At 52.0% G+C, this 23597-nt stretch overlaps 1 non-coding gene across 1 annotated transcript; it reads right to left on the bottom strand.

Annotated features, from left to right (window-relative positions):
• Window positions 1–1451: 1451 nt before the first annotated feature.
• Window positions 1452–1558, bottom strand: LOC130036893 (U6 spliceosomal RNA). The gene has a single exon (XR_008794465.1). It is a non-coding gene; the product is annotated as a U6 spliceosomal RNA (small nuclear RNA).
• Window positions 1559–23597: the final 22039 nt, after the last annotated feature.

Raw genomic sequence — 23597 nt, forward strand, 5'->3', positions numbered from 1 at the left:
CCTGGGAGCAGTTGAAGTTGTATAAGTGCGAGGAAGCTGTCTATAAGAAGTTACATAGATAGTCTGCCCACAGGTTGTAATGGCTTGGGCCAATAACTGATAGCAATGGGAGTTCTGGGAGTTCTATAACTTCGCTGTCCATGTCCAGCCTGCTCTGCGGGGCTGGTGCCCTGCTCAGGTGCTGGCCTCTGTGGATGCCATTTTCTCCCCTTCCTTCTGCTCGTCTCAGTGTTCCTTTCCCTGTCTTTCCTCCTCTAGGTTGTTTTTTTAAAAAAAGGTCGACACCTCTTTGAGGATGATTACACTCTTCAAATCATAGCCAGGAGATGGAAGGAAAGTCAGACTTGAATGGTGGAACGTGTGTGAGGCTCATTTTCAAGAGCGGATTTTTCTTATCTTATTGATGAGCTCTCCGGAGTTCAGAGAGGTTAAAGGACCAACCCCCAGCAAACACAGCTCTCAGTGCTGGAGCCAGTTGTCAGATATGACCCTCTCCCTCCAGTTGAATTCATTTATCAAATGCCTTTCCTCCATGGTACACAAAAGCTGAGGCAGGCCTTGAGCGATCACCTCCTGGCAAATGAGGGGAAGGAGCAGAGGAGTGCAATGAGAGAAGAAAAGGAAACATTTTGCTGACTTTCCAGTTTTCTCTGAGGTCAGATTCGGCACAGGGCTACATTCCTAGTGCTTTGATAAAATTCCTGATTCTCAGAAATACTGACTTGGCAGGACCTTAGAGGTCATGTAGCCCAACCCACCATTAAAAGCTTTATTTAGTCATTAACTCACTTTATTACTGTTGGTGATCTGGGAAGGAGTGTCATTGACTTGGCAAGTGAGAGCACTTCTCTGAACCACAATTTTCCACTGTCTCATCGTGGGATTGTCTAGGAGACTTGACTTTAAATAATAAGAATCCTGTCCGTTGATTTTGCTTTTCACAGCTGTCAGACAACTTCACATACACTTTGCTCCCAAGCACTCCTGTCTGTGGTATAGGGAGCAGGGCTGTTTTACAGAGGCTAAAGGCCAGGCCTAAGGTTCAAATGCCCCTCTCAACAGGTTTAGTGACCTTGGGAGAAAGCACTGAGTCCCGTTAAGCAACCTTGGGAAAGTTGCCTTTTTCTTTAAGCCTCCACCTATTAAGTGGGCACGGTAATTTCTCATATGAATGAATGATTAAGTGAAATCATGTCCACACAGTGTTTGCTAATGGCAGGTGCTCAGATTTCCTGCTTTTCTCTTTCCTTACATTCATTTTTTTCGTAGGCCACTTTCCAAAGATTGAAAAAACAACAATTCATGACTAGAATAGGAATCCAGGCCCCTTTCCTGCACTTCTACAGCTCTTCATATCTGACCGTCCTGGTCCAGAGTACCTTTCTCTTCCTTCTCTGCTCTTTTGATTTCACATACCTTGCCTTCTTTACCTAACTTCTGATTCTTTTTTTAAAAATATAGAATGCTTCACAAATTTGCGTGTCATCCTTGCGCAGGGGCCACGCTAATCTTCTCTGTATAGTTCCAATTTTAGTATACGTGCTGCCAAAGCGAGCGCACTTCTGATTCCTTTGTCTTGCAAACTTTTCCACTTCCTTCCTCCACGCCAGGTCTTCTGGTTTGCTGTTTCTGCCCCTGCTGTAGCTATTCTTTTGCTAGTTTCAATTCTCATTGCCTCTTGCTAGTTTCCAGGGTGTTTGGAAGTTTAAAACGAATGGACAGGGTCTTTCCAGCCTCCTCTCTCAAACGTAAAATCTGGTTATCTCAAAGGAGACAGAACAGCTGTGATGGCATCGGGGCAGATGGGCTCTGTGTCTCCTGGCTCCGGGTGCTTGAGGATGACGTGCTACTGGCTGCCTTCTGGATTTTGATGTCTCTCCCGCAACTCACTCTGCAGCTTTCCCAACATGCTGCTCCATAAGCTCAGATTGAAATAGCCCTGCACACACAGCCTTTCATATGCTCTTACACCGCACAGGGCCAGGGCGGCCCATTGGGAAGCCCTCAAATGAATTGTTGATAAAGGAAATGGTGACCTTAGAGAGGTCATTTGTTCATGCTATCTCAAAAAAAACCTACAAGTCCTAAAAACTATATTTTGAATGTTAAAAATGCATGGTCATAATGTTGCATGGGACTGAAAAGGAAATAAGCAGATTCACAATAGAGCTTGCATATATAATGCAAGTATATGCACAGAACACCTAATAAACAGCCACTTGCCACTCATTTCCTTTATTGCAATGTCAAAGAGTATGACTGGAATATTACCCAACCCAGAGAGTTTATAGATCTGAGAGAATTCTCCAGAGATCCTTTTGCCTGCTGACCTGTGTGTAAGCAGGGGCGAGGAGTGTCTAAACTAATCAGAATTGAGCATTTGCCTTCCCAGAACAGAGACCTCTCATCTGCTATGAAGTGTATTAACATTTCTAAAATGTTGTTCTTACCACCAAACAAATAGCCCCTTGGGAATGCCCACAAATAAGGAAGATTATATTTGTTTGCCTTTCCAGGGAAGACTCTAGGGATAGGATCTGAGAAAACTTGTCAAGAAACAGTGTCACACACCTCTTGAATTCATGGGGGACTCTGTTTCCATGTAGGCTCCCTCTTTACCTGCCCTGGTGGGTCCTTGCCAACCGTGTTCCAGCTGGGATGGGCTGATTGCCTTCTTGATCTTTCAGGTCCATGAAGCCATTGGCTATCTCCAGAGATACTAGTTATCTTGGAGGGAAGAAAAAACAATAATTGCTAGAGTTTTGTGCTTTTCTGAGCCCCCATTAAAATAAAGATTCTTGGGACCACAGATATAGTACAGAGGTTAGGCATTTGCCTTGCATGCAGCCAACCTGGGTTGGATCCCCAGCACCTCCTATGGTCTCCTGAGCACCACCAGAAATAATACCTGAGCACAGAGCTAGGAATAACCCCTGATCATGCTGAGAATGTCCCAGACCAGTCCCCCCCGCACCCACCCACAAAAAGCATGGAGTCATAGATATAGTACAAAGGGTACGACATTGGCCTTGTACTTAACCAACCCAGATTTGATCCCTGGATCTCCACAGAATCACCTAAACACTGTCAAGAGTTCCTCTCTAGCATAGAGCCAAGTGTGAGCACTGCCAGGTGTGGCCTAAAAACCAAAACCAAGGGCCAGAGAAATAGTACCATTGGTAGTTGCATTGCATGTGGCCAAACCAGGTTCAATCCCATATGGTCCCCTGAGCACTGCCAGGAGTGATTCCTGAGTGCAGATCCAGGAGTAACCCCTGAGCATTGCTAAATGTGACAACCCCCCCCCCCACCAAAAAAAAAAAAACCAACCCAAATAAAAAAAACAAATTAGGATTCTTACCATTGATTACAAACTATTTCACACACACACACTCACACTCACACTCACACTCACACACACATATGTATATACAAGGTAATAGTTGCTCTCTCAAGGGAAGAGAGACCAGAAGGAGAAGAACAAACAGCATAGCACACAATGCAGATAACTGTTTGGATCCCATGTAACCTCTACAGTGAGCTTTTTCCTGTACGGTTCCTCACATTGATCCTGTCTTACTTGAGCAGAGCAAGATAATCAAATCAGATTTTCGCTATTGTGAACAGTGCTGCAATGAACATATAGGTACAAATGTCATTTCTACTGTGTTTTTTAACATCCTCAGGATATATTCCCAGAAGTGGTATTGCGGGGTCATAAAAAAGCTCAATTTGTAGTTTTTGAAGGACTGTCCATATTGTTTTCCAGAAAGGCTGGGCTAGTGGGCACTCCCACCAACAGTGAAAGAGTGTACCTTTTCCCCCACATCCATGCCAGCACTGGTTGCTTTTGTTCTTGTGCCAGTCTCTGTGGTGTGAGATGATATCTTTGTTGGTTTGATTTACATCTCCCTGATGGCTAGTGATGTGGAGCATTTTTTCATGTGCCGTTTGGCCATTTGTATTTCTTCTTTAAGGAAACTGCTGTTCATTTCTTCTCCTCATTTTTTGATGGGGTTGGAACCCAAGTGCCCTAGAATAGATGACTGGTTAAAGAAACTTTGGTATATCTACACAATGGAATACTATGCAGCTGTCAGGAGAGGTGAAGACATGAACATTGCTTATGAATGGATAGGCATGGAGAGTAACATGCTAAGTGAAATGAGTCAGAAAGAAAGAGATAGACATAGAAGGACTGCACTCATTAGTGGAGTATAAAACAACATAACATGAGGCTGTCACCTAAGGATAGTAGATACATGGGACAGGTAGATTGCCCCATAGCTGGAAGCCTGCCTCATGAGCAAAGGGGAGAAGGCAACTGGAATAGAGAAGGGATCACTAAGAAAAAGATGGCTGGAAGAATTGGCCGGTGTGGGAGATGTGTGAAGATAAAGGACCAAACATGATAACCTCTCAGGGTATGTGTTGCAAACCATAATGCCCTAATGTAGAAAGAGATTATGGTGAATCATGTTTGCCATGGAGGCAGGGGGAGGGTGGGAAAGGGGGGTTATACGAGAGATATTGGTGTCAGTCTGAGTTCATCATGTCGGCCAAGACCATCCATGGTAACTCAAGATTCCAGAAGGCCAAATCTAAACGTTGGACATGGGAGTCTCCTGGTGGACGATTCCACAACGAAATAGACCACATCATATTCAATCGACGGTTTTGCTTGACTGATGTCACTGTTGTCCCAAAATTCCAAACAGGATTGGACCGCCGTCTCCTTCATGCAAAATTCTACTTCACAGAGCTTTAATTATTTGAATTAAGCCCATTTTCTAACAATCACATTAGCATAACTATGTTTCAGACCAGGCAGTCAATTATTTCACACTATGGATGATCTTCTGTTATTTCCGTTATTTCCTTTGTGCAAAATTCTACTTCAAAGAGCGGGGAGAAAGGGCTGCAAAGTTTAAGAAGAGAACTCCCAGAATGACCATCAACTGGGAACTCTTTGGCACTATTGCTGCAATATGGAAAATGTCATTGTTGACAACATTGACGAGGAATACAATCGACTGGTTCAGCACCTCCATGATTGTGCAAGGAACGCCAAGAGAGAGATAGTCACAAAAAAAATGCCTGTCTTCGAAAACTCTTGAGCTTATTCGCCAACGTGGTTTGGCGCATGCCTCAGGCAACCACAAGCGAATATCTGAGCTCACAAAGCAGTGCAGAGATGTGATCAAGGAAGACCTCAAAGAGAGAAGAGCAGAAGTGCTGGTAGATGCAGCAGAAGCTGGGAAAAGTATTCATAATGCCCGCCTGTCCTTTGCCAACTACAAGACCAAGATGACTGCCCTCCGACATCCTGATGGATCTATCACATCTTCCAGAATGGCAATGGAGAAGATTATCCATGACTTCTACTCAAATCTCTTCGATAGCCATGTCCACCTGCCCACATACCAAATTCCACAGGATGGATATGTCGTTCCCAATGTTCTCCCTTCCGAAATCTGACACACCATTTCATCAGTAAAGAAACGAACAGCACCCGGCCCAGACAAGGTTAGACCTGAACACCTGAAGAACCTGCCGTCAGTACTCATCAATATGCTGGCTCAGCTTTTCACATGCTACCTGTCTGAATGCAAGCTTCTGTCCCAATGGAAAACCAGCAGGACTGTACTACTGTACAAGAAAGGAGACATCCATGACATTGGCAACTATCGCTCGATCTGCCTAATGTCTGTCATCTACAAGTTGTTCACTTGAGTCATCCTTAATAGGATTGGCAGAACACCAAATGAAGGACAACCATGAGAGCAAACCAGGTTCTGCAAAGGATTCAGCACCATTGACCATATCTACACGATAACCAAGATCATTGAGGTTTCTCGGGAGTTCAAGATGCCGCTCTGTTTAACGTTCATTGATTTAAAGAAGGCCTTTGATTCTGTTGAGACGGAAGTGGTCATTGAAGCCCTAGCCAATCAAGGCATTCAAACTCAATACATCAGGATCCTCTGTGAGCTGTATTATGGATTCACTACCAGGATCTCAGCATTCTATGAAGAAGTAATCATTGATGTCAAGAGAGGGGTTTGGCAGGGTGATACCATTTCACCGAAACTCTTCAGTGCCACCCTCGAGAACATCATGCAACGACTGGAATGGGAAGGAATGGGAGTGAAGATAGATGGTCGGCAACTACACCACCTCCACTTTGCTGATGACATTGTTTTAATAACACCAAGCGGCACTTATGCTGGCCGACTTCGACCGTGAGTGTGGAAAGGTAGGACTACAGCTGAATCTTACGAAGACAATATTTATGAGAAACAGCCTCGTTCCTGATGCCCCATTTGCTCTCAATGGAACGACCATCTCCGAATGCAACAGCTATGTGTACCGACGTCGAGAAGTCAACATGACAAATGACCTGGCACCCGAGCTGTGCAGGAGGAAGAGAGCGACTTGGAACGCCCTCAAGAGCATCAAGAAATAGCTAAGAGGACGAAGAACCTCTGGCTCCAGGCACATCTCTTTGATTCCACTGTTCTTCCTGCATTAACATACGCCTCAGAGACCTGGGCCCTACGCGAACAGGATGAAAACGCTATTCAGGTCTCCCAAAGAGGAATTGAAAGAGCTATGCTTGGAATATCACGTTTCACTCAAATGAGAGAAAGAATCTGGAGATCCGACCTCCTTCGACGATCAAGAATCAGGGACGCTGTCTCGTTTGCCAAGGTGTCAAAAATCAGATGGGCTGGTCACGTAATGAGATTTAGAGACGACCACTGGACTAAAGCTGTTACTGACTGGATTCCACGGGATGTCAAAAGACCGCGTGGCCGCCCACCTACCAGATGGTCAGACTTCTTCATCAAGATCATGAACGATCGGTTTGAGGCTCTTCGTGTTCCTAGAACGAACAGATGCCATTGGGCTACATTAGCATGCGACAGGGACAAATGGAGACATTACTGGTGCCCGCTCGAGCAAATCGACAATTTACGGGAAGTCAAGTATCAAGTGATTGGTGGTGGTGAATGTACACTGGTGGAGGAATCGGTGTTTGATTACTGTAACCCAAACATGAAAGCTTGTAACTATCTCATGGTGATTCAATAAGATAAAATTTTAATAAAAGACAATCAAACCAAAGCGGAGTCAATCAGCAGTGCCCACCTGGAGTGGGGTAGCTAGACATAGGCAGCCTTTTCTGCACCCCCCTGGACCATGCACTCATGCTCTGCTTGCTGCGGAACTTCTTTCCACAACTGCCAACATAGAGTTTATCTCCTTTTTCCTGCATTCCCATCTCTCCACATAAATTCAAAGTTTGGTTGAATCACAAAAATACCAATACTCTCCCCCAAAACAGTTTTCAAACATGCTTAGAAACAACACTGTAGGAAAGAAGGATCAAACCACATGGGTGTAAATAGCTGATTTAACCATTATTTTTATGAGCTGATTACAGAAAAAAAGAAATCTATTTTGGTTTGTTTTCTGTGAGAAGAGAAGGGATGCCAAAAGGTGATATTCAGCCTTAAGAATTAGAGTCTATAGTCCCAGTGGGGCCAGCCCTATGCTTACAGAACATTTTCAGCCCCATCCAAGATAGAAACTCCACCCCTGGGACTTTTCCAGACTCCAGAGGACCTGATTTCTGTCTGAAAGCTGCTTTGGAACATGATCTCTTGTTCCTAACCTGTAAGTTCTAAGTAGAGCATCTTGTTGTTGGTTGCAAGCATACATGCACGATTTTCATCTTATGTTTTTTTCTTTCAGAGAGGGTCTCATGTTCCTGGTTAGGACTTGGCATTGGTCTCAGTGCCTGCCTAGGACAAACAGCTGTGCAGAGCCCAGCCTGGTTTAAGGGCCCACATTGAGCAACTTCCTTTGCATGAATCTGGCTAACATTTCGAGTAAGGACTAGTATTGATCTAGGTTGAGGGGAACTGAGTGTCGGCAGAGTTGCGAATGCAGGATAAGGGAATCAACAATGACTGAGGAAAACAGATTCTTCGAGCTTCCCTAGAGAATTGAGTTTGCTCTGAGGGATGAGAGGAAGCAGAGTGAGTGGTAGAGGTATGCTGACATCTTGGTGCTGGGTGTGGTGTAGCTACTTAACGCTTCTGAAACATTGATTGTATTGTTGATCATGGTACTACTACTACTACTACTACTACTACTACTACTACTACTACTACTACTACTACGACTATGACTACTACTACTATTGAGTAACCTAAAGTATACAATAAACACACTCTTGTGAGTCAATGTTCCCTGAAAAAAAATTTTGTCCCAAGTGAAGCCACAGGAAAATTGTTTTTTCAACTAGACTCTCTAGACCTTTTTCTGTCAAATGCTGAGTAGTGTCCATGTGTCTGGATTTTCTCATCTTGTCAGGTCCTCAGATTGGATTAGAGCTCAGCCCAGTGGCCTCCCTGTGATGTAATCACCTCTTTAAAGACTGTCTTCATAAGTATTCACATTCTGAATTATTAGAGGTTAAAGCTTCAACATATAAATGGTGGCAGTGAGGGGGTTGTGGGAACAGACAAATCCAGCCCATACCCAGTGGATATGCAGTGATATGAGGTGCCCACCATGGGCAGATTTTTTTCTGCCCTGCTACCTCAGAGACAGTCGCCATGCCCAGCAATTGACTGGCTTGGCATCAGAATCTGTGAAGCCAGTACGATGAAGGCCCTAGATTGGTTTCACTCAAAGCACAGCATATACCATAACAGTTGACTCAGTAAAGAACCGGTTTGGGCTCCTTCCTGTGCAGGGAGAGTTGAGGTGTGGCAGGCATTCTTAGGCTGCCAGCTGCTGGCAGTATAGCAGGTGCTGCCTCCTCTCTCCACACCTGCCTGGGTCTCAGCCTATGGATTCTGGGCCAGGGTTGTGTCCTTCTGTCCCAACCTTGTCGTCCTGTCTAGCCTGACACCAGTTTTCTATCATCATCTCACTAACTCTGATTCTTCTAAAAACACCTACCCACTATATCTTCCCTGGAAAGTGGCAGCTCTTTGTCTGGTGTGTTTGCTGTCCTTTGGGGCTTATCTTCCTTCAATTCTTCATCACATTCACTTAAACCACTCTCTGCACCTGACTTCCACTAGACTCCCTTATGACTGCTTTCAGATTTTCTCTCTTAGCCCATGAACTAGTAGTATCCAGGACACACTTCGCAGTTCACAGCACTGAGTCTGCTCCCCCCAGGGCCGTCTTACTTGTGCACAGTACTTTCACTGGCACACTTACAATCCTATCTATGTCGCCATTATTATTATTATTAATATTATTATTTATTGAATCACCATAATAGGCACAATTATAAAACTGTTAATTGTTGGATTTTTGTCATACAGTGTTCCAACACACATCCTTTCATCAGTGTACATTTCCCACCACCAATATCCTCATTTTCCTCCTCCTCCTCCTCGTTCTTCCTCTTCCTCCTCTTCCTCCTCCTCCTCCTCTTCTTCTTCTTCTTCTTCTTCTTCTTCTTCTTCTTCTTCTTCTTCTTCTTCTTCTTCTTCTCTTCTTCTCTGCTTCTTCTGCTTCTGTTGCTTCTGTTTCTCCTTCTCATCCTTCTCCTTATCCCTCCTCTCCTCTCCTCTCCTCTCCTCTCCTCTCCTCTCCTCTCCTCTCCTCTCCTCTCCTCTCCTCTCCTCTCCTCTCCTCTCCTCTCCTCTCCTCTCCTCTCCTCTTCTCTCTCTCTCTCTCTCTCTCTCTTCTCTCTCTCTCTCTCTCTCTCTCTCTCTCTCTCCTCCCTTTTGGGCATTATGACTTGCAATACATTGTCGAGGGGGTTATCATGTTTACTCCTTTACCTAATCTCAGCAATACCCAACCCAGTGACGTTCCCCACTCGCATTGGAGAAAATGGTCTGCTTTCCTGAATCTGTGGATTCTAATGCTAATCTCATTCAGAAACACCTTCTACGGTCAGAAGGAATATTCAACATAGCACTGGAGGCCAGTCAAATAGATGCAGAAAATGAACCATCATAATGGGTTTTCTGGGTTCACACCTACCTGGTCAGGTTAAGTGCGACTGCATGTGTAGGCATAGATCATTTATTTGGCAGGACCAGGGCGAATCAGGCCCCAGCTGGGAAGAGGAAACAGGGTGGACCAATCAGCCCTGTCCAGCAGCAATCCCAGCCACTGACCAGGTGCGTAGTTGGGCAATGCTGGGGTCTAGACTGTTAGATGCCAGGAACACCTGGATTCCTGCCATAGTGGCCTGTGCCTGGGCAGCAGCTGATTTTCTCATGGGGGCCTCCTCCCCTGTTCCCCAGACACACTCAGAGGACACAGGGACATACAGGCCAAGGGTCTGCTCCCTCACCTCAATTTCCCATTAGAACCAGGGACCAGACTCAGTCCTGGGATGCCCTTGAGTCTAAACTCAGCTGCTCCTCTCACCAAGCTGGTGCTGGTGAAAGGAAAAGATACGTGAGCCCAGAGCTGAGGACCAGCCCAGGGGCCAATGTGGCCAAAGCTGTGCAACAGCAGCCAGGCCAATGCAATCATGCTCCTTCCTGGAGGAAGAGGCAAAGTTCTCTCAGTGCTCCTTGACTCTCTGGGTCCCTTCAGGCTGGTCTTTCAGGACCCTGGGGGGTTGGGGGTGTTTGGGTTGGCTATGAGAAAAGTCTGGAGAAGCCACTAAGGACAAAACCTAGAGGGGCCTCTTTGGAGGTGTGGACAAGGCTATTCTTCGGTGTGGTAAAGCCACCATCACGCCACCCCAATATTCTGAAGACGTACAGTTGGACCTGGACTATAGGCTCAGAGGTTCAGAGACCCCTTTCAAATGGTGTTTGCGTGGCTCACATTGTCTGCTAGGATTCTTCCCTTTTGGAGAATGGTTCCCTTCCTTATGCCATGGGCTCCTGGGGGAAAGTTGCAAGTCACTGTGCCCTGCCACTTCTCTCACGGCCTCCAGACAGGCCCTCTCGCCGGGAGAGTCCAAGCCAGTCTGGAAACAGAGAGGGGAGACAGCACAGCTGGGTTTTCCCCTGGCTCTGCAGCACTGGAGGAAAGCTAACCCCAGCCCCAGAGGTTACAGGTGACATGGAAGATCAGATGCTCTGTCCCAGCTCGCACACAAGCAGGAGCCAGCTCTGAACTCAGGTTTGGGAGACCGCAAAAGCCACCACAACTCGGCGCATCAAAACCATCTCTGTGTTTGGAGGCTGTATTTCCTTTTTGGAGAAAGAAATGAGAGGCAAAACAAGCATACAAAAAAAAGACTCTCACGCTTGCCCACTTCACTTGGTGAATTAATTGCAGAAACACGCAAGCGGATCAGGGATTTCTCATCCATATGCATAGACTTGTGGTATTTTGCCACCCCACCTTCCTACTACTCCCCGCATCCGCTCATTGCTGTGTTTCTCAAGTAACCCACTAGTAGCCGACAAAGGGGTTTCTAGACTTTTTGGACACATGCTATTCTCAGATTTCAAGCCTATCTTCATCTTCTTATGTGATTGTGGGGAGTGGGAGGAGTGTAAGAAGCATAGCCATCAATAGTGGGGGGGGGGGCTACCAGGACTACTCTGGCAGTATTTCAGGGAGTCTTGAAGTCCTAGAGATCAAACTCAGGTCCTCATACCTGGAAAACTGCATGCTCTACCTCTTTGGCAACATCCTGCAGCCCTGCCCTCATCTTCCCCTTCATCAGACAGGCATGGTCCTACGTGCATCTTCAATCTCCCTGAGCCTCTTCCCAACCAATGATTGTTGAGTCCCTCCAAATTGCTCCTTCTGCCCTGACTGTCTAGAAAATCAAGCTGAAAGCCAGGGTGTCGTTACAAATATTGAGATTGTTCTGCGATTTTTGCCACTAGATATTATGATTTAACCAAGTACAGCTTGTCCACAGAGGGCATGGTCCTCTTCAGAGATGGTTTATTTTCCTCTGACCTGCAAGCTCCTTTCTTCCTGATGAATCAGCAGTGTGGCTGTGTTCTCTGTGCTCTGGCAGTAACAAGGCACAAAGACTGTCAAGCTTCAGCCCATAAGTGGCTCTAAATGCACCTATTATTCTACTGTTTTTCCAGATGATTCCTCCTGAGCTCAATACTCTGTTCCAGGCCATTGTAGCGTCTGTATATCTTGCAGGAGGCTCATGGGGCTCAAAAAAAAAGCATTGAATTTTTCTGGGCATGCTGCATGCATTGAGGAAGCTGAACCAAACCAAACAAACCACTCTTATTTGAAAATAAATCAAATAATTTCCAGAACCCTCAAGGGGAAAACAGAAATGCAGTGTCAACCTCATCCAATTAGCCCAGAAGTACATGTTAGGCTGTTCCTGCGAAGAGAAACTCCAGAGGGAAAGACCCGCTTGACACACCTCTTGGGAACGTGAAAACCACTTTTAGGGGTGCAGAAACCCCCTACCTGAATGTGCTCGGAAGCAACCAAAGGTATATCGTGATGTGACATGACTTGAGTACCATTATGTCCACTTTGAGGCTTGTAGGTCATGATCAGATGTGCTTGGGTTAATTCTTGCAGTCACAGTTCTGCTTCTGCTGTAGCTCTGTCAACCCCTCCCGTTTCCTACAAGTGCCTGTCTTTCTAGGCACTGTGGGGGGGGGGGACACAGAAATGGCCAAATATATCCCTTTTAAGGGCCTCTCAAGACCAGTAATATAAGCAGATTGTATCACTGGGGGCTGGACCCTGAAGAGAATTTCAATCCTAGCAGAAGCAAATGAAATAGGCTTTTAAAATCCTTCCTTCCCAGATTCTAACCTGCTTGGGAGCTGGCTGCCCACTTCTGCCGGTCTCCTAGCAACCAAGCCCCTTCCTCCGCTAGCATTGCTGCTGTTGCTGTCCACGTCCATGGGCCAGGCTTGGGAGAGTCAGTCGCTCCCTACTACCCCCCAGCACAGGGCCAGGATGTCACCCAGGGAACTAGTGTGAGTGCCTGGAGAAATTGCTAAATGGTCTGTAAATTCATGGTGGGGACAGCCATCTAAATGGGGCTACCTTTCACACATTTTCCAGGGGATCTTGGGATTTAAATTCATCCTTCTGCTTCCTTCTAATAATAGCCTGCATGCGTGGAATGCTTTGTATTTTACAAAACACTTGTGCCTCCATTACCTCATGCAATTCCCCACAAGAGCCTGGAGAGACCTCCGCAGTCAGATGCAGCATAGGGAAATGCTACGAGCTCATTTTTAAATGCTTTCACGGGCCCAAGAAGAAACTCCAGGTCATGCAAAAAAATAGGATTTTTTAAAAGGGGGGAAACACCAGACTTTGTTGATGTTGTTATTAATGCTATTGTGATTATCAGTGAGCAAAGATTCTGGTCAGCTAAGCTTTGCCTTTTTGTGAGTGAAATCCAGGGAAATTAATATTCTCTTTCACTCGCCTGCCCTACCGTGTGTGCGTGTGTGTGTGTGTGTGTGTATGTATTAAATTCAATTAACTATTTATCCTTCCTTTTCCCTTTGTAGCTGTGCTAACTGAGGTTGTACACAAACTCCCTGTGATATGTGTACATTTTTGTGGTGGCACCAGCTGGGGGCCATACATCAGGTCACGGCGCTTACGCACTAGGCTGTAACCATCACTGGGGGTTGCTGTGGGTGGGGGATGGTGCGGCTTTACTAATGGGGCTTGTACATGTGCCAGTTGGGGGTCATATTCTTTAGATGTTGTGCTTGTGTTCATTGCATTGTAATGCTAATTAGGGGTTCTTGTGTTGCTTGCCAGGAGTCCTACTTCCTGCTCCTGGTACTCATATATCTTTAAGTGTTGCCCATCGAGGCCACCTCCTTTTTAAATTGTGGGACCAAATATACCTGGCTGCAGGCAGCCAGAAATCACTGGCAGCATCAGGGATCGCACAAAGCAGAGATGGGGTTGGAGCGATTGCACAGCAGGTAGGGCATTTGCCTTGCATGCGGCCAACCAGGTTCAGTTCCCAGCATCTCATATGATCTTCTGAGCACTGCCAGGAGTGATTCCTGAGTGCAAGGTCAGGAGTAACCCCTCAGCATCACCAGGTGTGACCCAAAAAGAAAAAAAAAATACACATAGCAGAGCTGCCAGGATTATGGTTGACACATGAAGCGGCACCAGGGATTAAATTTAGGACCATAAGCTTGCAAGGCAGGGGTTCTATGTTACCCTGGGCCCCACCCTATAACCTTGTCCATTCTCAGTAGCCACCGTTAGGATTACAATCGATGGCAAACTTTGTGCGTAGAGGCCTGATTCTGAGTTTTACCTAGACCTTTCTTTCCTCGTGCTGAAAAGAGGGTAAAACGAATGGAGAAAAAATATGACCAATGTATTCAGGTGCCCACAACAAAACACCACAGCATGGTATTAACCAACAAATTGATTTTGCACAGTCCTAGAGAAAGGAATATTCCAGAACAAGGTCCAACAGAGTCAGGTTCTGGCGAGAGTATGTGGACACAGTTCCCTTCCTGCTATGTCGTCACAAGGCAGAAAGCTCTGAGGTCTTTTTATGTGGTTGTTCAGATGCTTCTTCTATAAGATTAGACCTGAACCGTTAAGGCCTTCCTTCATTTAATCCACCCCTTGAAGAGTTCGATCTTCAACCAAGAAGATAAACATGAGGGAGCTGGGGCTCTTCATATAAAACTGAAGGTCCTGAACAAGCTCTTCCGTTTTCTTGAGAACAGAAGGAAAAGAAGCCAAACCTCACCTTAGAAGCCCAACAAAGTCTTTTTCAGTTGAGAGTGGAGACCAGTCTTGTACTATGAGTTGGAAAATTTGGACGAAGTGATAAAAATCTGTCTCTATTTCCCTCTCTTGTTGGTGGTTTGGAATTCTTTGGAAGTATTGGTTTTCTGAAATGTGGTTTAACATTTCAATAGTGTTCTAATAACTAGCACGATTGTTTTAGGAACTCTGCAAGTAGAGACAGAGTCAAAATATGCCTTCAAAAAAGATATTTTTGCTGTCCTTTCCATCTCAACGCCATTGCCAGCAGTGTGTATCCATAGGGAAACAGGAGCTAGAGAATGCAGAGTGAATTCTTCCTTGCTCTCACAGCAGCCCAGCTATGGCTTGAGCCCAGTTCTAGAAAGGCTGGCTGAGAACGTCTTCTGGGTAACATGTATAATTCAGCCTTGACAAGCTGATGATGTTGATGCCACCTTCTCGCATTGGTTTTGGTAGTCAGACTGAAGAAATAAATAAGAACTATGTTTAAAGAAGCCATGGTAGACTATTTTATCTTTTCGGGGAAAGCCCTGGATCAAGATTATTAGCCTAAATCAATTATTAACCTCACTAGTTCATAATCTTGAAGAGAGAAAGCACAACTATAGATCCAGACAATAAACTCTTAATGTTGACACCCCTTGGTCCCCCATGTATCTCCAGGCGTGGCTCCAATGGCCACAGAGAACCACCCAAGGTGGTGTTCCCTCCAAAAAAGTAAGAGAAAAATTGAAATAATTTTAGATTTATAGGAAAGTTGCAAAGATAGTCCAGAGAGGTCTGACTCTTCTAGTTTTAATGTCCTCTAATGTTTATTCACATGTCTAAGGTACATTGTTAAACTGAGAAAGCAACAATGAAGGCTGAGGATGTGGTTCAGAAGTAGGGTGCTTAGTTTGCTTTTGTGTGGCCCTGACTTCCATAAGGGAAAGAAGGAAGGAAGGAAGGGAAGAAGGGAGGAAGGGAAGAAGGGAGGAAGGGAGAAAGGGAATAGGAGATGAAGGGAGGAGGGGAAATAAGGAGGAAGGGAGGAAGGAAGGGAGGGCAGGAGGGTGGAGGGAAGGACGGAGCAAGGAAGGAAGAAAAGAGAAAGGAAAGAAGGAAGGAGGAAGGAAAGAAAGAGGGACAAAGAGAAAAAGAGAAAGAAAGGAAGGAAAGAAGGAAGGAAGGAAAGAAGAAATATATTACTGTTAACTACATTCTAACTTGACTAGATTTCACCAGATTTTCCACTCATGTCTTTTTTTCACTTCAGAATCCAATTTTGTATCCCATGTTGCATTAAACTATCATGGCTTATATTCCTTTCCAAGCTGTTATAGTTCCTTAGTCTTTCGCTGTCTTCAAATCCTTGACATTTTAAAAAAACACTAGCAGGTAGTTTGTAGAATGGTTCTCAACTTGGGTGAGTCTGACGTATTTTCTGTGATGAGACTGGGGTTATGGTTTCTTTTTTCTTTTTGAAGCAACACTGCTAAAGTCATGTGCCCCTTCTCACCAGTTGGTCTCAGAGGATTGCCAATAGTGAGGGGGCAATTCTTTTTTTTTTTTTTTTTTTTTTTTTTATAATTTATTTATTTATTGAATCACTGTGGGAAAAGTTACAGAGCTTTCGGGTTTAGGTCTCAGTCATGTAGATACCGAACACATTTCCCTTTACCAATACTCATTTTTAACCCCGAACCCCAATAGACCCCCACCTCCCACCCCTCCCAATTCTTGTGAGGTAGATGAGTTCTAGTTAATACTCTATCTACTTTGACTAGATAGATTATTTCGATAGAAGATGCACAATTATTGTTAAGAGTTTACGACCCACCCCCCCCCCCCAATCAGACATGCTGAAACAGCGTTGTGAAATGATTTGCTTTCTACAACTTGGTTTAAGAATAAAATGATGTCGCGCGGCCGCGATAGCGGCCGCGCGGTTTTGAATTTCTGCTATTTTACTTATTGACCCTGGAAGAATTTCTATTAAAAGTTAGCTAGTTAAGAGATTGGTTTCTGTGTCCTGGAGTCGTGGCCGTGCCGGAGAGCCGCTCGTGGGGGGCAGCTGGCGACCCCGGTGGGGCGTGGGGGACGGCCCACAAAGCCCCCCTTCCCATGAGGTGCCCGCTGCTCCCCCCCCCGAGCCCGGCTCAAACCCGCTTTCCACAAGGCTCCCGTGCGGCCGCCATCTTTCTTTCCAGAGAGGAACGGGCGGGCTGGTCAACGCCCTTCCCCCTCCGGGCAGGCTTGGTGGCGCGGATCAACACAAGTCCATTTGCTTTTCTGCTCCAAGCGGCTGGTTCTCTGTGCTAAGTCCTTGTGCCTCCGGGGCCGTGGCCGTGCCGGAGAGCCGCTCGTGGGGGGCAGCTGGCGACCCCGGTGGGGCGTGGGGGACGGCCCACAAAGCCCCCCTTCCCATGAGGTCCCCGCTGCTCCCCCCCCGAGCCCGGCTCAAACCCGCTTTCCACAAGGCTCCCGTGCGGCCGCCATCTTTCTTTCCAGAGAGGAACGGGCGGGCTGGTCAACGCCCTTCCCCCTCCGGGCAGGCTTGGTGGCGCGGATCAACACAAGTCCATTAGCTTTTCTGCTCCAAGCGGCTGGTTCTCTGTGCTAAGTCCTTGTGCCTCCGGAGCCGTGGCCGTGCCGGAGAGCCGCTCGTGGGGGGCAGCTGGCGACCCCGGTGGGGCGTGGGGGACGGCCCACAAAGCCCCCCTTCCCATGAGGTCCCCGCTGCTCCCCCCCCCGAGCCCGGCTCAAACCCGCTTTCCACAAGGCTCCCGTGCGGCCGCCATCTTTCTTTCCAGAGAGGAACGGGCGGGCTGGTCAACGCCCTTCCCCCTCCGGGCAGGCTTGGTGGCGCGGATCAACACAAGTCCATTAGCTTTTCTGCTCCAAGCGGCTGGTTCTCTGTGCTAAGTCCTTGTGCCTCCGGGGCCGTGGCCGTGCCGGAGAGCCGCTCGTGGGGGGCAGCTGGCGACCCCGGTGGGGCGTGGGGGACGGCCCACAAAGCCCCCCTTCCCATGAGGTCCCCGCTGCTCCCCCCCCCGAGCCCGGCTCAAACCCGCTTTCCACAAGGCTCCCGTGCGGCCGCCATCTTTCTTTCCAGAGAGGAACGGGCGGGCTGGTCAACGCCCTTCCCCCTCCGGGCAGGCTTGGTGGCGCGGATCAACACAAGTCCATTTGCTTTTCTGCTCCAAGCGGCTGGTTCTCTGTGCTAAGTCCTTGTGCCTCCGGGGCCGTGGCCGTGCCGGAGAGCCGCTCGTGGGGGGCAGCTGGCGACCCCGGTGGGGCGTGGGGGACGGCCCACAAAGCCCCCCTTCCCATGAGGTCCCCGCTGCTCCCCCCCCGAGCCCGGCTCAAACCCGCTTTCCACAAGGCTCCCGTGCGGCCGCCATCTTTCTTTCCAGAGAGGAACGGGCGGGCTGGTCAACGCCCTTCCCCCTCCGGGCAGGCTTGGTGGCGCGGATCAACACAAGTCCATTTGCTTTTCTGCTCCAAGCGGCTGGTTCTCTGTGCTAAGTCCTTGTGCCTCCGGGGCCGTGGCCGTGCCGGAGAGCCGCTCGTGGGGGGCAGCTGGCGACCCCGGTGGGGCGTGGGGGACGGCCCACAAAGCCCCCCTTCCCATGAGGTCCCCGCTGCTCCCCCCCCGAGCCCGGCTCAAACCCGCTTTCCACAAGGCTCCCGTGCGGCCGCCATCTTTCTTTCCAGAGAGGAACGGGCGGGCTGGTCAACGCCCTTCCCCCTCCGGGCAGGCTTGGTGGCGCGGATCAACACAAGTCCATTAGCTTTTCTGCTCCAAGCGGCTGGTTCTCTGTGCTAAGTCCTTGTGCCTCCGGAGCCGTGGCCGTGCCGGAGAGCCGCTCGTGGGGGGCAGCTGGCGACCCCGGTGGGGCGTGGGGGACGGCCCACAAAGCCCCCCTTCCCATGAGGTCCCCGCTGCTCCCCCCCCGAGCCCGGCTCAAACCCGCTTTCCACAAGGCTCCCGTGCGGCCGCCATCTTTCTTTCCAGAGAGGAACGGGCGGGCTGGTCAACGCCCTTCCCCCTCCGGGCAGGCTTGGTGGCGCGGATCAACACAAGTCCATTAGCTTTTCTGCTCCAAGCGGCTGGTTCTCTGTGCTAAGTCCTTGTGCCTCCGGGGCCGTGGCCGTGCCGGAGAGCCGCTCGTGGGGGGCAGCTGGCGACCCCGGTGGGGCGTGGGGGACGGCCCACAAAGCCCCCCTTCCCATGAGGTCCCCGCTGCTCCCCCCCCGAGCCCGGCTCAAACCCGCTTTCCACAAGGCTCCCGTGCGGCCGCCATCTTTCTTTCCAGAGAGGAACGGGCGGGCTGGTCAACGCCCTTCCCCCTCCGGGCAGGCTTGGTGGCGCGGATCAACACAAGTCCATTTGCTTTTCTGCTCCAAGCGGCTGGTTCTCTGTGCTAAGTCCTTGTGCCTCCGGGGCCGTGGCCGTGCCGGAGAGCCGCTCGTGGGGGGCAGCTGGCGACCCCGGTGGGGCGTGGGGGACGGCCCACAAAGCCCCCCTTCCCATGAGGTCCCCGCTGCTCCCCCCCCGAGCCCGGCTCAAACCCGCTTTCCACAAGGCTCCCGTGCGGCCGCCATCTTTCTTTCCAGAGAGGAACGGGCGGGCTGGTCAACGCCCTTCCCCCTCCGGGCAGGCTTGGTGGCGCGGATCAACACAAGTCCATTTGCTTTTCTGCTCCAAGCGGCTGGTTCTCTGTGCTAAGTCCTTGTGCCTCCGGGGCCGTGGCCGTGCCGGAGAGCCGCTCGTGGGGGGCAGCTGGCGACCCCGGTGGGGCGTGGGGGACGGCCCACAAAGCCCCCCTTCCCATGAGGTCCCCGCTGCTCCCCCCCCGAGCCCGGCTCAAACCCGCTTTCCACAAGGCTCCCGTGCGGCCGCCATCTTTCTTTCCAGAGAGGAACGGGCGGGCTGGTCAACGCCCTTCCCCCTCCGGGCAGGCTTGGTGGCGCGGATCAACACAAGTCCATTTGCTTTTCTGCTCCAAGCGGCTGGTTCTCTGTGCTAAGTCCTTGTGCCTCCGGGGCCGTGGCCGTGCCGGAGAGCCGCTCGTGGGGGGCAGCTGGCGACCCCGGTGGGGCGTGGGGGACGGCCCACAAAGCCCCCCTTCCCATGAGGTGCCCGCTGCTCCCCCCCCCGAGCCCGGCTCAAACCCGCTTTCCACAAGGCTCCCGTGCGGCCGCCATCTTTCTTTCCAGAGAGGAACGGGCGGGCTGGTCAACGCCCTTCCCCCTCCGGGCAGGCTTGGTGGCGCGGATCAACACAAGTCCATTAGCTTTTCTGCTCCAAGCGGCTGGTTCTCTGTGCTAAGTCCTTGTGCCTCCGGGGCCGTGGCCGTGCCGGAGAGCCGCTCGTGGGGGGCAGCTGGCGACCCCGGTGGGGCGTGGGGGACGGCCCACAAAGCCCCCCTTCCCATGAGGTCCCCGCTGCTCCCCCCCCGAGCCCGGCTCAAACCCGCTTTCCACAAGGCTCCCGTGCGGCCGCCATCTTTCTTTCCAGAGAGGAACGGGCGGGCTGGTCAACGCCCTTCCCCCTCCGGGCAGGCTTGGTGGCGCGGATCAACACAAGTCCATTTGCTTTTCTGCTCCAAGCGGCTGGTTCTCTGTGCTAAGTCCTTGTGCCTCCGGGGCCGTGGCCGTGCCGGAGAGCCGCTCGTGGGGGGCAGCTGGCGACCCCGGTGGGGCGTGGGGGACGGCCCACAAAGCCCCCCTTCCCATGAGGTGCCCGCTGCTCCCCCCCCGAGCCCGGCTCAAACCCGCTTTCCACAAGGCTCCCGTGCGGCCGCCATCTTTCTTTCCAGAGAGGAACGGGCGGGCTGGTCAACGCCCTTCCCCCTCCGGGCAGGCTTGGTGGCGCGGATCAACACAAGTCCATTTGCTTTTCTGCTCCAAGCGGCTGGTTCTCTGTGCTAAGTCCTTGTGCCTCCGGGGCCGTGGCCGTGCCGGAGAGCCGCTCGTGGGGGGCAGCTGGCGACCCCGGTGGGGCGTGGGGGACGGCCCACAAAGCCCCCCTTCCCATGAGGTCCCCGCTGCTCCCCCCCCGAGCCCGGCTCAAACCCGCTTTCCACAAGGCTCCCGTGCGGCCGCCATCTTTCTTTCCAGAGAGGAACGGGCGGGCTGGTCAACGCCCTTCCCCCTCCGGGCAGGCTTGGTGGCGCGGATCAACACAAGTCCATTAGCTTTTCTGCTCCAAGCGGCTGGTTCTCTGTGCTAAGTCCTTGTGCCTCCGGGGCCGTGGCCGTGCCGGAGAGCCGCTCGTGGGGGGCAGCTGGCGACCCCGGTGGGGCGTGGGGGACGGCCCACAAAGCCCCCCTTCCCATGAGGTCCCCGCTGCTCCCCCCCCCGAGCCCGGCTCAAACCCGCTTCACAAGGCTCCCGTGCGGCCGCCATCTTTCTTTCCAGAGAGGAACGGGCGGGCTGGTCAACGCCCTTCCCCCTCCGGGCAGGCTTGGTGGCGCGGATCAACACAAGTCCATTTGCTTTTCTGCTCCAAGCGGCTGGTTCTCTGTGCTAAGTCCTTGTGCCTCCGGGGCCGTGGCCGTGCCGGAGAGCCGCTCGTGGGGGGCAGCTGGCGACCCCGGTGGGGCGTGGGGGACGGCCCACAAAGCCCCCCTTCCCATGAGGTCCCCGCTGCTCCCCCCCCGAGCCCGGCTCAAACCCGCTTTCCACAAGGCTCCCGTGCGGCCGCCATCTTTCTTTCCAGAGAGGAACGGGCGGGCTGGTCAACGCCCTTCCCCCTCCGGGCAGGCTTGGTGGCGCGGATCAACACAAGTCCATTTGCTTTTCTGCTCCAAGCGGCTGGTTCTCTGTGCTAAGTCCTTGTGCCTCCGGGGCCGTGGCCGTGCCGGAGAGCCGCTCGTGGGGGGCAGCTGGCGACCCCGGTGGGGCGTGGGGGACGGCCCACAAAGCCCCCCTTCCCATGAGGTCCCCGCTGCTCCCCCCCCGAGCCCGGCTCAAACCCGCTTTCCACAAGGCTCCCGTGCGGCCGCCATCTTTCTTTCCAGAGAGGAACGGGCGGGCTGGTCAACGCCCTTCCCCCTCCGGGCAGGCTTGGTGGCGCGGATCAACACAAGTCCATTTGCTTTTCTGCTCCAAGCGGCTGGTTCTCTGTGCTAAGTCCTTGTGCCTCCGGGGCCGTGGCCGTGCCGGAGAGCCGCTCGTGGGGGGCAGCTGGCGACCCCGGTGGGGCGTGGGGGACGGCCCACAAAGCCCCCCTTCCCATGAGGTGCCCGCTGCTCCCCCCCCCGAGCCCGGCTCAAACCCGCTTTCCACAAGGCTCCCGTGCGGCCGCCATCTTTCTTTCCAGAGAGGAACGGGCGGGCTGGTCAACGCCCTTCCCCCTCCGGGCAGGCTTGGTGGCGCGGATCAACACAAGTCCATTAGCTTTTCTGCTCCAAGCGGCTGGTTCTCTGTGCTAAGTCCTTGTGCCTCCGGGGCCGTGGCCGTGCCGGAGAGCCGCTCGTGGGGGGCAGCTGGCGACCCCGGTGGGGCGTGGGGGACGGCCCACAAAGCCCCCCTTCCCATGAGGTCCCCGCTGCTCCCCCCCCCGAGCCCGGCTCAAACCCGCTTTCCACAAGGCTCCCGTGCGGCCGCCATCTTTCTTTCCAGAGAGGAACGGGCGGGCTGGTCAACGCCCTTCCCCCTCCGGGCAGGCTTGGTGGCGCGGATCAACACAAGTCCATTTGCTTTTCTGCTCCAAGCGGCTGGTTCTCTGTGCTAAGTCCTTGTGCCTCCGGGGCCGTGGCCGTGCCGGAGAGCCGCTCGTGGGGGGCAGCTGGCGACCCCGGTGGGGCGTGGGGGACGGCCCACAAAGCCCCCCTTCCCATGAGGTGCCCGCTGCTCCCCCCCCGAGCCCGGCTCAAACCCGCTTTCCACAAGGCTCCCGTGCGGCCGCCATCTTTCTTTCCAGAGAGGAACGGGCGGGCTGGTCAACGCCCTTCCCCCTCCGGGCAGGCTTGGTGGCGCGGATCAACACAAGTCCATTTGCTTTTCTGCTCCAAGCGGCTGGTTCTCTGTGCTAAGTCCTTGTGCCTCCGGGGCCGTGGCCGTGCCGGAGAGCCGCTCGTGGGGGGCAGCTGGCGACCCCGGTGGGGCGTGGGGGACGGCCCACAAAGCCCCCCTTCCCATGAGGTCCCCGCTGCTCCCCCCCCGAGCCCGGCTCAAACCCGCTTTCCACAAGGCTCCCGTGCGGCCGCCATCTTTCTTTCCAGAGAGGAACGGGCGGGCTGGTCAACGCCCTTCCCCCTCCGGGCAGGCTTGGTGGCGCGGATCAACACAAGTCCATTAGCTTTTCTGCTCCAAGCGGCTGGTTCTCTGTGCTAAGTCCTTGTGCCTCCGGGGCCGTGGCCGTGCCGGAGAGCCGCTCGTGGGGGGCAGCTGGCGACCCCGGTGGGGCGTGGGGGACGGCCCACAAAGCCCCCCTTCCCATGAGGTCCCCGCTGCTCCCCCCCCGAGCCCGGCTCAAACCCGCTTTCCACAAGGCTCCCGTGCGGCCGCCATCTTTCTTTCCAGAGAGGAACGGGCGGGCTGGTCAACGCCCTTCCCCCTCCGGGCAGGCTTGGTGGCGCGGATCAACACAAGTCCATTTGCTTTTCTGCTCCAAGCGGCTGGTTCTCTGTGCTAAGTCCTTGTGCCTCCGGGGCCGTGGCCGTGCCGGAGAGCCGCTCGTGGGGGGCAGCTGGCGACCCCGGTGGGGCGTGGGGGACGGCCCACAAAGCCCCCCTTCCCATGAGGTCCCCGCTGCTCCCCCCCCCGAGCCCGGCTCAAACCCGCTTTCCACAAGGCTCCCGCGCGGCCGCCATCTTTCTTTCCAGAGAGGAACGGGCGGGCTGGTCAACGCCCTTCCCCCTCCGGGCAGGCTTGGTGGCGCGGATCAACACAAGTCC

This window comes from Sorex fumeus, unplaced genomic scaffold (assembly GCF_029834395.1).
Source record: "Sorex fumeus unplaced genomic scaffold, SorFum_2.1 ptg000067l, whole genome shotgun sequence".
NCBI classification, from domain to species: Eukaryota; Metazoa; Chordata; class Mammalia; order Eulipotyphla; family Soricidae; genus Sorex; species Sorex fumeus.